The sequence below is a fragment of the Lygodium microphyllum genome, chromosome 6 (genome assembly GCF_053477565.2).
Source record: "Lygodium microphyllum isolate KBCC chromosome 6, Lygodium_microphyllum_v1.1.10, whole genome shotgun sequence".
Taxonomy (NCBI): Eukaryota; Viridiplantae; Streptophyta; class Polypodiopsida; order Schizaeales; family Lygodiaceae; genus Lygodium; species Lygodium microphyllum.
Window position 1 is genome coordinate 108,725,314 of NC_141140.1, and position 15,796 is coordinate 108,741,109.

Consider the following 15,796-nt stretch of genomic DNA (forward strand, 5'->3'; position numbering starts at 1 on the left):
TGATAGAGGGAAAAAAGAAGGGGGGGATGCATTTGATCACCTTTCTCCATAGATTGGTTTCTCCATGGCATACAAGAGACCTTGACAAGTAAGGTTAAAACCCTAAACCCTCACATAGTAGGGTTATTGAATTAATCATAGTGTGAGAGGGGGGGAGTTGGCACTCTCCCATGGTTTTGGTAAAGAGATTCAACTCCCCTTCTTCCAAAGAGAGCTTGGTGTCTACTTGGTGTAGTCATTGTAATTATAAAGGGGTTCGATTCCCCTACTCTCTCTCCTCATGTGGTAAGGGGGCATGGGCACTCAAAAACATTTCAACACATACTTCGATGGTATTCAAGTGCCACTACATAAATCACTTTGTGATATGACCATTTTGATACTTTTAATTGCTTAGGATAATTTCAATTTTTAAAAAGAAAGCTAGTATATGTTCTATGAAGACTTACATTTAAGAAAGGGGATACATAAAAAGTCATACATGTATATATCTTACAAGCTTAAATAGGGGGATATATTAGTCTTACAAGCTTCATAATTAGCAGTTTTTTTAGAAGTCCTTGCATGCAGGTGACATGTCTTCTTTACTATGAGTGAACCCCTCGTGAGTATGCTATGGTTCGCTGACGGACAATGATAGACTACTGGAGATGTGGTGGTTGGAAATGGGGTAGAAAAAAGGATTGATACTATGATAGAGGAGAAAGTGAATCATTTTTGTATGTTGCACAATGCATCCATGGAGACGTGGCTCGCTAAGGTACAAGCAAGCCAGGAAAGATTGGGAATATGCGTGATTGAAATTTTGATGCAATACATTGTTTGGAGAGGTTTTTGTCGAAAGGTCGAATCCACTGGGGATCAGAGGTAGAAGGAAGTAGAGATAGGAGATGGAAGAGAAGATAAAGAATACACAAGAGGTAAACACAATAATGACAAAGCACAATGAATCAAATCAATATGTACTGATGACAGAACCTGAAATCCTTTGTCTGGCACTACTCAAAAGCACTCTCCAGGTATTAGATCTCCTAGAGCTTCTTCGTAGAACCAAAACATGGATCAGAAATAACAGCTCCTTCTCTAGTGCTCGAAACCCAAATCTAATGGCTCCGTTGGCTTTGGAAGGGGGGTAAAACCCTAGGACACCTAATCACAGATCCCTCAGATCACTTCTTCTTCGTCTTCAAGTTTAAAGTGTTGTTTTGAGCCTGTCAATAGCGATCGTGATGTGCACGATTTTGTCAATCTTTCTTTTTTATGAAAATCCCATAAGTGGCTGAAAAAACAACTTGCTTTTTTGCATGCCATCCTAATCTAGAAGATTTTCTAAATTTTTGTATTTTTACAATAAATAATATAAAAAATAGACTAAAATTATCCATAAATCTAGTATTTTTGGATAATCCATACCACAGACACTAGCACTAATGACTCAGATCACATTAACTCTCTACATTAACAAGAAAGTCAAATGATGATGCATTCCAAGCTTTTTCATACTATGTCTACATAGCATCACGACATCCACCCCTTCTAAACCTACACATCCTCTCATATGTGACAAGATCCTAGTTGTCACTAGATTTTGAGTCCTCCTCATCCTCTACAACCATATCCTTTCCTTCTTCATCTTCCATATCTTCTTGGCTAGCCCTTGTATCATGGCCACTGTTTTCTTCCAATTCTGGCAACTCATAGGCATTAGATTCCCGCCTCTTGAATAATTTGATTCTTTTCCGTGCTACTGGAAGTTTTATGGATGTTCCGTCCAATTCATTTAATGCATAAGTATCATTATCAAATGCTTCTCTTACCACATAGGGTCCAAACCATCTTCTGGAAACTTTACACATGGCATTATGCTGGTTGTCCAAACTACTATCATAAACCAATACCTAATCCCCATCTTGTATGGTTCTTGGTCTTAATCTATATCTTTTGTCAAACCGTTTCTTGTTATGTATCCTTGCTGCCCTTAATTTTCTAACTGTTGCTCCTATGTCTTCTGACTTCCTTTCCAACTATCTAATGTGCAAGGCCAACAACTCCTCTCGATTCAACTCCTCCTCCCAAGGTAGCACACTCCATGTGACTATCATATCTTCTATTGGCATGATAGGTTTTTGACCATGCATCAATTCTACAAGCATATATCGTGTAATAGCACTATGAGTTGTTCAATCAGCCAATAAAGCATAAGGGAGAAATCGTGGCCACTCTTTTACCTTCTCTCCACATTCTTTTGCCAATGCGTTCACAATAGGTGGATGACCTCTTTCACTTTTGCCATTTCCTTCAGGGTTATAGGTTAAAGTTAAAGAAAGCTTTATCCCCAACCGTGCAAAGAAATCATGAGCTTCATCTGCATCCAATTTACCCCTATCTATTGTAATTTTTCCTAGATAACCATACCTACAAAAGATCTATTCTAAGAGAAAAGTACACATAGTATTTATTGTCTTAGTACGTAATGTTAGATATGATCAATGCCCCACCCTCATTAGGTGCTACCAATGATCCATGGTGCTCAAAGTTGTAAGGCCCCCATTATGAGGAGAAGCCAAATGTGAGCCCGGACATTGGTTGAGTCCTGACTTGTATATCAGATGAGGCCTATGTGACCGGATGGCAAAAAGGTGACCATTGTGGGTCTAATCTTTGGGTTAGACGGAGTGGTTAAGCTGGTAGCAACTCGAGGCACATTGCATTGAGTTGCATGGTAAGGGAGTTAAAAGGGGCCCCTATTGTGGGGTCCGGGGGCCGCGGAAGTGGCCCCTGGCTGGGGGGGTCCCAAGGGGGCCAGCGGCCCCCCTAGCGGGGGTCCGGGGGCGCTGCCCCCGGCCCGGTGGTAAAGGGAATATTCCCTGGCCGACTAGTGGAGGCTCATATGGTAGGTCGGTCAGCAGGCCGACTTAACGACCTTCGCGGGCTATAAAAGCTAAACCCCTTCGCAGCCATCACTCACTCATCTTTCACCCAGTCAGAGTTGTTGTTCCAGCTAGCCTTAAGCTCTTCACCTATCTTCTGTCTAGATCGCCATCTAAGCTTCACACAGTGGAAGCGCACGGGTGGACAGAGCCATCTTTGTATCAGTTGTTTGGAGTTAAAGAATTTACTGATTCTCCTCTTATCTGTTGTGTACTCTCTATCTCTTTCTCAGATTCTGTTCGCTGCGCTGTGTAATATTTTACATGGTATCAGAGCCCAGGGAGCTCTAGAGATCGGAGAGCGTGCAAGAGGCAAAGGCTTCAACAGCAAAGAGAAACGATGTCGACTCTGAGAAGCAGTTCTGGCGCATCAGGAAGCGGTGCAGGAGGTGGTGCTGCTGTACCGGCTATTCAAACACTAAGGATTCGTCCACCAACCTTCAGCGAAGGCAAGTTAGATGGTACAAACTACACCTTGTGGAAGTTCAAAATTACAACTATCCTTGATTCTTATGAGCTTCTGGAGACTGTGCTCGGGACTGACGCATAACCACAGCCTACCCTCGACCCATCAAATCCTAGTGTGATGATTCCTCCGAATGCAGATCTTCTACGAGCTTGGAATTGAAGGAATGCAGATGCATTGTGTGCCTTAGTTACAAGCTGTTCTGACAGTGTTTTGACTCTGATTCAGCATACAACCAAAGCGTCAGATGCTTGGAATGTACTAAGGAGTCAGTATGAAACACGAAACCAAACAAGGATTCAAAACTTGGAGAATCAACTAGCAGCGGAGAAGTTTGCTGAAGGAGAGACGGTGGAAGCATTCATCACTCGGATTAAGAATCTGCGCGACCAGATGGCTGGCGCTGGGATACAAAAGACTAGTGAAGAGCTAGCTCGGAGGTGTCTTCGGATTTGTCCACAAAAGTTTGATGGACTAGTAACTGCCCTTAATACTCAGGTGAGACCTCAAGCTTTGACTTTTGAGGAGTTTTGTGCATTATTAATGGAGGAGGAGTTGAGGCTGAAAGCCCGAGAAGGAAGCAACAATGGAGATGCTGCATTCTCTGCCAATGCAAAAGGCAAAGGTGTTTCCTCCACCAAAAATGATAGTGACAAAAAGAAGAAGGGCAGCAAGAAGAAGTTTCAAGGAGAGTGCTTCTACTGTAAGAAGAAAGGACATGCAATTGCAGATTGTCGTGTCAAGAAGGCAGATGAAAAGAATGGTACCCTTAAAAGTAAAGGGAAATAGACAGCCAATACGGCTGAAGCAGAGTTAACCATTGAGGAAGTATGCTCCTCGGCGCAAGAAGAATCTACCACTGACTCTTGGGTGTTGGATAGTGGGGCCTCCCGTCACATGACCAACAAGAAAGGTCTATACAGTTCTATGCAGCCTCTACAAGAATCCATCACTGTGACGGTTGGAAATGATGCTAAATGCCCTGCTGCGGGCACAGGTACTATTTCTTTTGTTGCTACAAATGGTGAAGTCAAAAAGCTTTCAAATGTGTTGTATGTTCCCGAAATCAGGAGAAATCTCTTATCAGTTGCTGCCATAACTGATCTTGGTCATGAAGTGAGGTTCAAGAAGACAGGTGCAGAAATTATTGATAGTGCTGGCACAATTGTTGGCAAAGGAGAAAGAAGGAACAACCTGTATGAGCTAAGTGCTCTTACAGCCACCGCTGGAGTGGGCACAAGTAAGCTTTGGCATGAAAGGTTTGGACACATCGGATTTGCAGTATTGAAGGAGATGCAAAAGCAAGGTATGGTTGCTCACCTACCTACAATAACTGAATTGAAGGAACCATGTGAAGCTTGTATGATGGGCAAGCAACAGAGAAAGGCATTTCCACAAGAAAGCAAGAATAGAGCACAGGCTCCTCTAGAGTTGGTGCATGCTGACTTGTGTGGTAAGATGCCTACACACGCCTTGGGGGGATCTTCTTATTTTATGTTGATTGTCGACGACTACAGTAGGAAGATGTGGGTGTACTTCCTTCGTGATAAGGCTCAAGCTTTTGGTAAGTTTAAAGAATGGCTAATACTTGTTGAGAATGAAACAGGGAAAAGTGTGAAGAAATTTAGAACAGACGGTGGTGGTGAGTTCAACTCAAAGGAGTTTGAAGGTTTTTGCAAGAGCAAAGGTATCAAGCGTCAATTGACGACGCCTCACACACCTCAGCAGAACGGTGTTGTGGAACGCAGGAATCGCACCATTGTGGAGATGGCAAGATGCATGCTAAAGGGCAAGGGATTGCCTAACCATTTTTGGGCTGAAGCTGTTAATACTGCAGTCTACATTCTAAATCGGAGCTATACAAACGCTCTCAAGGGAAAAACACCTCATGAGGCTTACACTGGTAAGAAACCATCTGTCTCACATTTCAGAATTTTTGGATGTGAATGTTATGCACATGTTCCAGATGAGAAGAGAAACAAGTTACAACCAAAAAGCAGAAAATGTATCTTCTTGGGTTATAGTGATGAGCAGAAGGCTTACAAATTATATGACCAAGAGGCAAAGAAGATCATCGCGAGCCGTGATGTGGTGTTCAAGGAGGAGCCGCATACAGTGGAGGAGGAGAAGGCAAGTTCTTCCACTTTATCATCAAGCGAAGAAGTAGTCCACTATGAACCTGTCCCGAGAGCTATCCCTATCCTTAAGGAGGAGGAAGCATCATCTTCAGATGATGAGGAAAAAGTTCACCAACCTGACATCACCCCACCGGAAAAGCCATTGCCGCGCTGGGTGAAGCAGCTCTATGACCACAATAATCCTATGCCTGCATCTGTTGAGGAGAAGGCAGATGGACCAAGGAGGTCTCAGAGAATAGAGGAGCAAAGGAGGGCTTCTGCTCACATAGTCAATATGGCCTTGATGGTTGAGATTATGAGAGAAGTAAAGGAGCCAATTGACTTAGAAGAAGCACTTGCAGATCCATCATGGAAGGCTGCTATGCAGGCGGAGTATGACAGCATAATGAAGAATGACACTTGGGAGCTAGTGGATCGACCAACAAAGCGGAAGGTTATTGGCACCAAGTGGATCTAGAAGGTAAAGTACAAGGCTGATGGTACCTTAGAAAAGTACAAAGCTAGACTTGTTGCCCAAGGATTTTCACAAGTTGAAGGGTTTGATTTTCAAGAGTCATTTGCCCCAACTGCCAGAATGACCACTATTCGCACAGTACTTGCAGTGGCTGCCCACAAGAAGTGGCCAGTGTACCAAATGGATGTTAAGTCAGCGTTCTTAAATGGTGACCTCAAGGAGGAGGTGTACGTGGCTCAGCCACCAGGGTTTGAGGCCCCCCATTCTGAGAACAAAGTGTGTAAACTGAAGAAGGCATTGTATGGGCTGAAACAAGCCCCCAGAGCATGGTACCAGTGGATAGATAGATTCTTTTTAAACCTAAACTTCAAAAGATGTGCCTCAGATGCTAACTTGTATGTTTACAGGGATGGTAAAAAGTTTGTAGTGATTGTCCTATATGTGGACGACCTTCTTATTACAGGTGACTATGAAGATATGATCAACCAAACTCGAAAGGCTTTGAGTTCTGAGTTTGAAATGACAGACTTGGGCTTGCTGCACTATTGTTTGGGGATTGAAGTCTGGCAAGAGCCAGGAAAGATCTTCATCTCTCAGAAGAAGTATGCATGGGAGATCTTGAAGGCATTTGGCATGACCGAGTGCAAGGAGATAGCTACACCTATGGAAGTGAATGCAAAGTTATCCGTTGAGGATACATCAGCATTAGCAGACATTGGGAGGTATAGGAGGTTGGTCGGCAGTCTGATCTACTTGTGTAACACCAGACCAGATATCAGTTTTGCTGTTGGTGTTTTGAGCAGGTTCTCAAACAAACCTCATGAGAGTCATTGGAAGGCTGGGATGCGGGTGCTCAGATACTTGAAGAAAACTCTTGACTATGGTATCACATACAGTTTTGGAACTTCTCTTGTGGGGAACTGTGACTCAGATTGGGCAGGAGACATTGATTCCAGGAAGTCAGTTTCTGGTTATTGTTTCTCTTTGGGTTCAGGAATTTTCTCTTGGATTAGTAAGAAGCAACCAACAGTGGCATTGTCTTCTACCGAAGCAGAGTACAAGGCAGCTTGTTTTGCTGCATGTGAGGCCCCTGGCTGGGGGGTCCCAGGGGGGGCCAGCGGCCCCCCTAGCGGGGGTCCGGGGGCAGCGCCCCCGGCCCGATGGTAAAGGGAATATTCCCTGGCCGACTAGTGGAGGCTCATATGGTAGGTCGGTCAGCAGGCCGACCTAACGACCTTCGCGGGCTATAAAAGCTAAACCCCTTCGCAGCCATCACTCACTCATCTTTCACCCAGTCAGAGTTGTTGTTCCAGCTAGCCTTAAGCTCTTCACCTATCTTCTGTCTAGATCGCCATCTAAGCTTCACACAGTGGAAGCGCACGGGTGGACAGAGCCATCTTTGTATCAGTTGTTTGGAGTTAAAGAATTTACTGATTCTCCTCTTATCTATTGTGTACTCTCTATCTCTTTCTCAGATTCTGTTCGCTGCGCTGTGTAATATTTTACACGTAAAGCTCTCCCTTCTACTTGATTAGTCAAGTCTTCATAGGCAAGCACAGGATACCTCATTTGCCAAAGACCTATAGGCATTGTGACCAAATCCACCATCCACTTAAAATGAAGAGACAATGGATATGTGGGTGGCAATCCATCCCGATGTCTCATAGGTGAATACATTTGACATGTCGTACATGTTTCCACAAAGTGAGCAACATCCTTACACATACCCTGCCACCAATATCCTTCTTTAATCTTTGCAAAAGTACCCCAAACACCTCTATGACCAGCCCACAAGCTTTCATGAAATTCTTGCATAACATTTACTTGTGAAGCTCTCTCACCTAAAACTCACAATGGCATACCTTGTTTCTTTTTAGCCATAAGTATCCATCTTTTAAGGAAAACCCACAGGCTTTCCTCTTAATCTTTTTGAACTCCTCATCTGACCATTCATCTGTCTTTGTTAATATACTGAGGTATTGACCAATTCTCAACCACTCTCTTGCATATTTGTCTTCCAGAAACACTTCTACACAAGATGCGAAACATCTAAAGTGTCTTCTCTTTGTTGTCCAAGATTCTGTTAATGCTCTAGCAACACCTTGCATTACTAAATTCACTCTTGCAACATCATTTTCAACCACAAGAAAGTCATCCTCTTCATCCTCATCCATCATCCCATCTTCATTCTCATAGCGTGCTCAAGATAACATATCTATCAATTGGGTTATCTCTTCCTACAACATGCTGAAATTTAGGGTTCAAAGATTTAATGTATGCAATCCATTAGAGCATAGCAATGTTCGAGGTAGCACAACTAGTAATCATACCCAATACCGGCAAACAATCGGTCTCAATGACTACATGAGCACCCATAAAATACTCCTTATCACGTCTAAGGGCTGTCACAATTCCCCATAATTCTCTTTTAACGTGTGTATACCTTCCCCATAATTATTTTTTAACCTATCTATACCTTCTCTGTCATTCAGTCAATACTTTAGCACCAAAGCGTATTGCATATCTTTGCCCTTCCTCATCATCTTGTCCAATTGCCCATCCAATCTCAATTGGGCTTGTATCCACAATAATAATGATAGGCTTTGCATGTGAATAGTTATCCTTTCTCAATGTAGGAGCAGATTTTAAGAGTTTCTTCAATTTCTTCATTGCTTTCTAATGCTTTCTTTTCCAATGAAATCTTTGACCTTTCCTCAGAAGTTGATATAGAGAATCAACTACTTGTGCAAAGTGAGAAATCCATATCAAATAGAATACACATGCTCCCAAGAATCTAGCACCTCTAATACATTCGTGCATACATCTTGCATTCTATCAATCCCATCTATTTTTTTTGGTGATGGTCTTCGCCCATAAGGCCCACACATATGCCCAACAATCAAAACCTCTTCAACTCCAAAGATAGAAAGAGTTAAATACACCTCTCCTAGATGTGTCAAAATCCTCTCACAATTCACAATATAGTCTGCAACAAAGTGTATGCATCCATGAGCATCCATCTCTTCATTCTTTTCATCCACTACACACCCTTTGATTAGAACATCATCCAAGAAGGGCATTGTCAATTGTGATATAAAATCCCTGAGTACCCTATTCATAGCATTTGTCATGTGTGCCACTGAGTTTGTTGCACCCTATGGGAGAGTACACATCCGTACTAACCCCAAGGGAGTCTTCATGGTTGTGATATCCATGCTTTAAATTGCAAGCTGAAACTAGTCATACCTCGAGTAAACATCACCCAAAGAATAGATTTCTCTGCCTGCAAAAGCCTCTACAAATTCATCAACCACACGACCTGCACCCACATTTGTTATGGTCACTTTATTGACCGATTGCATGTCTTGAATAAATCTCAAAGCCCCATTCTTTTTTAGCATAGTAAACCAACGATTTGAGTATGGGGCTGAAGAGGACTCCAGGATCTTCATGCAAATCTTTTCATTTAGCAAATCCATCAGCTTTGATAAGTAAGCTTTAGGCACTTGAATAGGCCTTAAGTTCCATGGCACATGTGGCACAATAAATATTACCATAAGAGAGACAACATTTGGATCCACACAACCTATTTAACTTGGCTGAAATGCAAATGCCTTTCCATGCCTAGCCAACATCTGCATAAAACAATCTCTCTTAGCATGCAAAAGAAACCCTTCTGCACCAACTTTCAATTTCTGTAATGTTTCAGATGTAAATTGATGACATATATCTTTAGGATCCCGTAAGCTTGGCTCCCTTGACACTTTTTCATACAAACCCTCACTCTCTGGTGGAAGTGGCAAAGCAATTGGGTTTACCTTTTTTTCAATTGTCTTGTACTTTGTCTCCACAAGTGCTTCAGCCCATTGTAATCCTTCCTATTGAGCAAACAATGCTATAACATCATACATGACCAAAGAACATACTGACAACATTCTATTTTCAGCCTCATTTTTTGCATATATAGTTGCTAAAAATTCAGCCATAGTATCATTAATATTCAGCCCATAAAAGATACCTAAAATTCCTTCATTTTTAGCTAACAGTCCCAATGCTTTCAATTCCTTAGTAGCCCATTTTGTAGATATGTATTTAGCCTTGCACATAACTTCCATAGGCTTAAACCAACATGAACTATTTGCTACAAACTGAGAATAACCAATAGTAAATACATGCTTCATTCCATTAAGAGGCAAGTACATCCTCTGAAAAACACTACTATAGCCCTGCATTACAGCAGTTCTTAATGAAAATCCAGGTCTTTGAATTCCTTTGCATTTGGAGCTAAAGGAGACTCTCGAAGTGTATCCCGATTTCTAGGATGATTAACACAAACAGTAAGAAATTGGACTGCTTTCCTCCCATCCTTGCTTTTGACTCTTGCATAAATAGAACCATCATCAAGCACCTTTGTTTCCATATGCACTCCTATAGTATAGGGCTGTCCCAAAATCACTACATATGAGGAATTGTCTTGCACAAAGAAGTGTTTCTCTTCTTGTACATCACCAATCGTCACCTTTACATTAGGACATGGAGCATAGAGCTCTCTCAAAGAATTATTTACAATCATCATAAGCCAACCATGATTAATGTCTACAGGCCATGCACCATTTTCATACAATCCATGCTCAATGGCATTTATCTCAGACCCATGTCAAGTAAAGCAACACAAGAATTTTCACATTCCCCTATTTTCACTACCATTTCAGTGGTAGCCCTAGCCCAATGATTTCTTGTATAGTGACTTCGAGGAATCAATCCTAGAGTCTCTTCCCAATATTGTTGCATCTACCTTACTCCACCGTGCATATTGCTACAAGACAATGCATTTTCGACCACTTTCTTCTCTTTTCCACATGCTGTCCACTGATTGTCAAGATTGTGGGAGAGAAGGAAGGAGTCTCGCTTGAAGCTTTCTTGCTTGCACAATGGGGGAAGACACACAAGGTGGAGGCTGAAAACAGTTTTCCTCTTCTTAGTTGTGTAAGCCAAAAAGAACTCAAGTACAAAGAAATAGAAGAACCCTATATATGGGTCTCAAACCAAACTCAACTAACTAAGGTGGCATACTAACTGAGCCACGAACTAGAGTAGATAAGGATAGCTATCATGTAGCTATTATTCATGGGCGGTGTACCAACCGCATCTACAACTGACACGTCGGTGACATAAATGCACAACGGTCACCCTGGCGTATTACGAGTGGAGCTCGATATCTCAACACTCCTCCTCGAGCTCAATCCCAATTCCTGCACACCAAGCAGGTCTCTGAACTTGCGCAGCTTCTCTGTGCCCAATGCCTTTGTGAATATGTCAGCTACCTGATCCTCTGTGCTGACATAAACTAGATCAATAAGACCTAGTAAAACCCTCTCTCGCACATAGTGATAATGCACCTCAATGTGCTTTGTTCTAGCATGATAGACTGGGTTATTTGCCAAGTGTATACTACTCATGTTGTCACAATAAATGACAACTGGTCCATCTGTAGACTGATGCATATCATAAAGTAGCTTATGCAACCAAGCTACCTCACATGCAGCCATTGCTGCACCCCTGTACTCAGCCTCTGTGCTCAACAAGGCAACTGTAGGCTGTTTCTTGCTGCTCCAAGTGACTGCAGCACTCCCAAAAGAGAACACATATCCACTGGTAGATCGTCTATCAGAAATACTACCAGCCCAATCAGCATCAGTGTATCCATGCAACTGTATCTGAACCCCAGTCTCATAAAATAGTCCATACTGCAATGTGGACTTCACATACCTGAGTATGCGTCTAGCCGCATCCAAATGTGGTTTCCTTGGAGCCTGCATAAACTGACTTACCAATCCAACAGCATAGCTCAAATCTGGCCTGGTAATAGTCATATAAATCAAACTTCCTACTATGCGTCTGTACATAGTAGGGTCTTCTAGAAGCTCACCTGCATCTGTGCTCAGCTTCACATTCTGCTCCAAAGGAACTGAAATAGGCTTACAGCCTGTCATCCCATATTTGGACAGCATGTCCAATCCATATTGCCTCTGCAAGAGCTGTATCCCACTTGGTGATCTAATCACCTCAATGCCCAAGAAATAACGCAGCTCTCCCAAATCCTTCATCTCAAACTTCTGCTTCAATAGCATTTTCACATGAAGGATATCTTCATCACTGTCACCTGTCATAATCAAATCATCAACATAAATGACAAGTAGCATAATACCTTTCTCTGTTTTTCTCACATAAAGTGAGAAATCTGCCTTGGAAATCTGAAAGCCAATAGTGACAAGATATTGTCCTATCTTGTCAGACCATGCTCTAGGTGCTTGCTTCAAGCCATACAAAGCTTTCTTCAACCTGCAAACAAACTCAGGATGAACAGCATGCACATAACCTGGTGGCTGCTCCATATAGACCTCTTCTTGCAAATCACCATGCAAGAAGGCATTCTTTACATCCATCTGATGTAAAGACCATCCCTTTGATGCAGCCATAGCAATGACTGCTCTTACGGTTGCCATCCTTGCAACCGGACTGAATGTTTCTTCATAGTCAATGCCATATGTTTGTGCATACCCCTTGACTACTAATGTTGCCTTGTATCTGTTCACAGAACCATCAACATTGTGCTTCACCTTATAAACCCACTTACAACCAATTGCATTCTTACCTTTAGGCAAAGGTACCAATTCCCATGTAGCGTTTGCTTCCAAGGCATCCATTTCTTCATCCATGGCTTTCTCCCATTTTTCTTTTCCCATGGCTTGCTCAAAAGAAGTGGGTTCTGGTTCCTGTATCACCTTGACCATATATGCATAGTGAATGGCTGTAAATCCATCATATTTCAGCCTATCCACAGGATACCTAACTCTGGTAGACCTGCGCAAAGTGGGTTCACTCCCAGGTGCTCTCAAAACATCCCTGGTCTTCCTTACTCCAGGTGTAACAATAGAAGGAATACCCAACTCATCATCAATGCTCTGTTCTGAGCCACTGGATTCACCATCCACATAAGAGTGACCTGCATTCACATCAAACATGGGCTGATCAACCTTCTCTTTTCCTTTTCGTGATACCTGCATACCACTATCTGCATTACTTTGAGAAGATTCTCCTGATCTCAATCTGCCTGTCCATGGCGAAGAATGTGAACCACTGCTAGAGGACGCTCCAGGTCCACTAATATTTTGTGACTGCTGCTGTGAATTCTGTGCAGCATTACCATTTTGTGCATCTACATCATCAATCACATTTACTGGTTTATACCAGCTACTCATCTCATCAAAAACAACATCTCTGCTCACTGTAAACTTACGAGTAGAAGGGTTATAGCATCTATACCCTTTTTGCTGCAGAGAGTAACCAATAAAGATGCACTTCTCAGCTTTTGGATCCAACTTGGATCTCAGCTCATCTAGCACATGTACATAGGCAATGCAACCAAAAATTTTCAAATGAGAAATATCTGGTTTTCTACCAGTATACCTCTCCTCTGGAGTCATTCCATGTATTGTTGCAGTGGGAGTCCTGTTCATTATGTAGACTGCTGTAGCAACTGCTTCAGCCCAATAAAAATCTGGCAAGTCTTTTTCATTGAGCATGGCACGAGATACCTCTCCAATATGTCTGTTTTTCCTTTCTGCAATTCCATTTTGTTGTGGGGTATAACTGCATGAATATTGCTGCTTTATGCCATGCTCCTGCAAGAACTTTGCAAACTCATTTGAGAGGTACTCTCCCCCTCCATCTGATCTCAGGCATTTTATTTGCAGACCTGTTTCTTTTTCAGCCATAGCTTTAAGGGTTTTGAAATGCCCAAAAACTTCACTTTTCTTTTTCATAAAATACACCCAAACTTTTCTGCTATAGTCATCAATAAAAGTGGCAAAATAATGACAGCCTCCAAGAGATGCAGCTTTAGTAGTCCACACATCAGAGTGGATTAATTCCAATGGCTTCTCACTCTCTTGAACATGTCTAGGAAATGGTTTCCTTGCCTGTTTTCCAAACTGACAGGCTTCACATACCTTATGCATTTCTGCAACCTTAAATTTTGGCAATCCTGCAACAATATTTTGGGCCTGCATTGATTTAAGTCGCTGTACATTAACATGACCAATGCGTTTATGCCAGATATCAATATCTGCAACTACACCGGTCCCATGTGCAAACATTGCTGCACTCAATTCAGACATGTCTACATCCAATGTAAACATTCTTCCCTTCTTCTTTCCTTTTGCTATCAAGCGACCTTTATTTTTCACATCCTCAACAAAGCATCCATGAGGATTAAATCTGACCTACAAGCCCTGCTCAACCATTTGACCGATAGAAACCAGATTCTTGGTGATATTCGGGACATGAAATACATCGGACAGGTATTTCTTTTTCCCATCCTGCATAGACAAGGGAATTTTTCCAATCTGCACAATAGGATGTGCAGTATCATCACCAGTCTCCACAAATCCTGGTTTTTCCATTTTTCTTGCATCCTCCATCCATTCTGCATGACCTGTCATGTGGTTTGATGCACCTGAGTCAACATACCATACATCATTGCTTTCTTCTGCACTTGTCACAGAATTGTTCATGTGCTCCACCATGAACAAATGCTCATTTCTGTCATCACCCTGTCTGCTAGAAGATGCATAATTCCCTTGTTGCAGTTTTCCATTCATGATGTCATTCTGCTTTTTATAGCAGTCTTTAGCCATATGACCCATTTTACCACAGTAGTAGCATTCAACATTACTGTTTGCATTTTGACCTCTTTGCCATCCACCACGACCTCTTTGGCTCCCCCTGCCTCTAAAGTTACCACGTCCTCCTCCATAGGACTGGTTTTCTTGAGTTTGCTGCATATTCTGATTTCTACCACGGCCTCCAAATCGGCCTCCTCTACCTCTGCCTCTACCTCTTCCAGCATTTGAGTAGAAGACAGCTTCTTTCGAAGTTCCTCCTGAAGAAGATGCACCACCATTTCTCTGTTCCTCAGAAATTAGAAGAGCAATCAACTCCTCAAAATCAGGAAATCTTTCACGAACTGAAATGGATGTCCGAAACTGTGCATAATCCTTTCCTAGACCATTCAAGGTCACAGAAACTAAATCATCATCTTCCACTGGTGACCCAATAGAAGCAAGTGCATCTGCAATCTTCTTCACCTTCATATGGTAGTCGTTGATGCTCATATTTTCTCTTTGCACATTGTGCAACTCTTGCTTGAGCTGCATTTTCCTGGCTTGCGTATTTGTGCTATACATTTTTGACAAAGTATCCCATGCCTCCTTTGGCGTACTTGCATCCTGAATATGCACAATCATAGAGTCTGAAATGCTGATAGAAAGCCAATACATAACTTTCCTGGCTCTCTCATGCCATGCTTTAAATGCCTGCATTTGCTGTTGATTGGGAACATCAGGAAGAACTGGTTCTTCTTCATTTCCTGCAACAAATTCCCAATATCCTTTTCCCATAAGGAAATTCGTCATTCTAAACTTCCATGCTTGGAAGTTGTTCTTGTCAAGCTTTTCAGTGACAATCTGTGAAAGAGAATCAGATGCCATTACAGAAGACTGCAAAAAATTCTGTCACTGCAAAAACCACAGCTTCACCCTCACAAGGGAAAATCTGCAAAACTGGCGAAAGTGGTATTTGACCACACAGTCACTTCCTAGTGACGATTTTGCATCAACAGGCAACAGGGATGATTCTGTAACTCCCAATGTCTCTGCGCACAAGCATACAATGCAATTTTTACAGTAACTATTCACCGACCTGTAGAACAGTGGCTGCACAGCATAAAACAGGGCCTTTTCCTGAG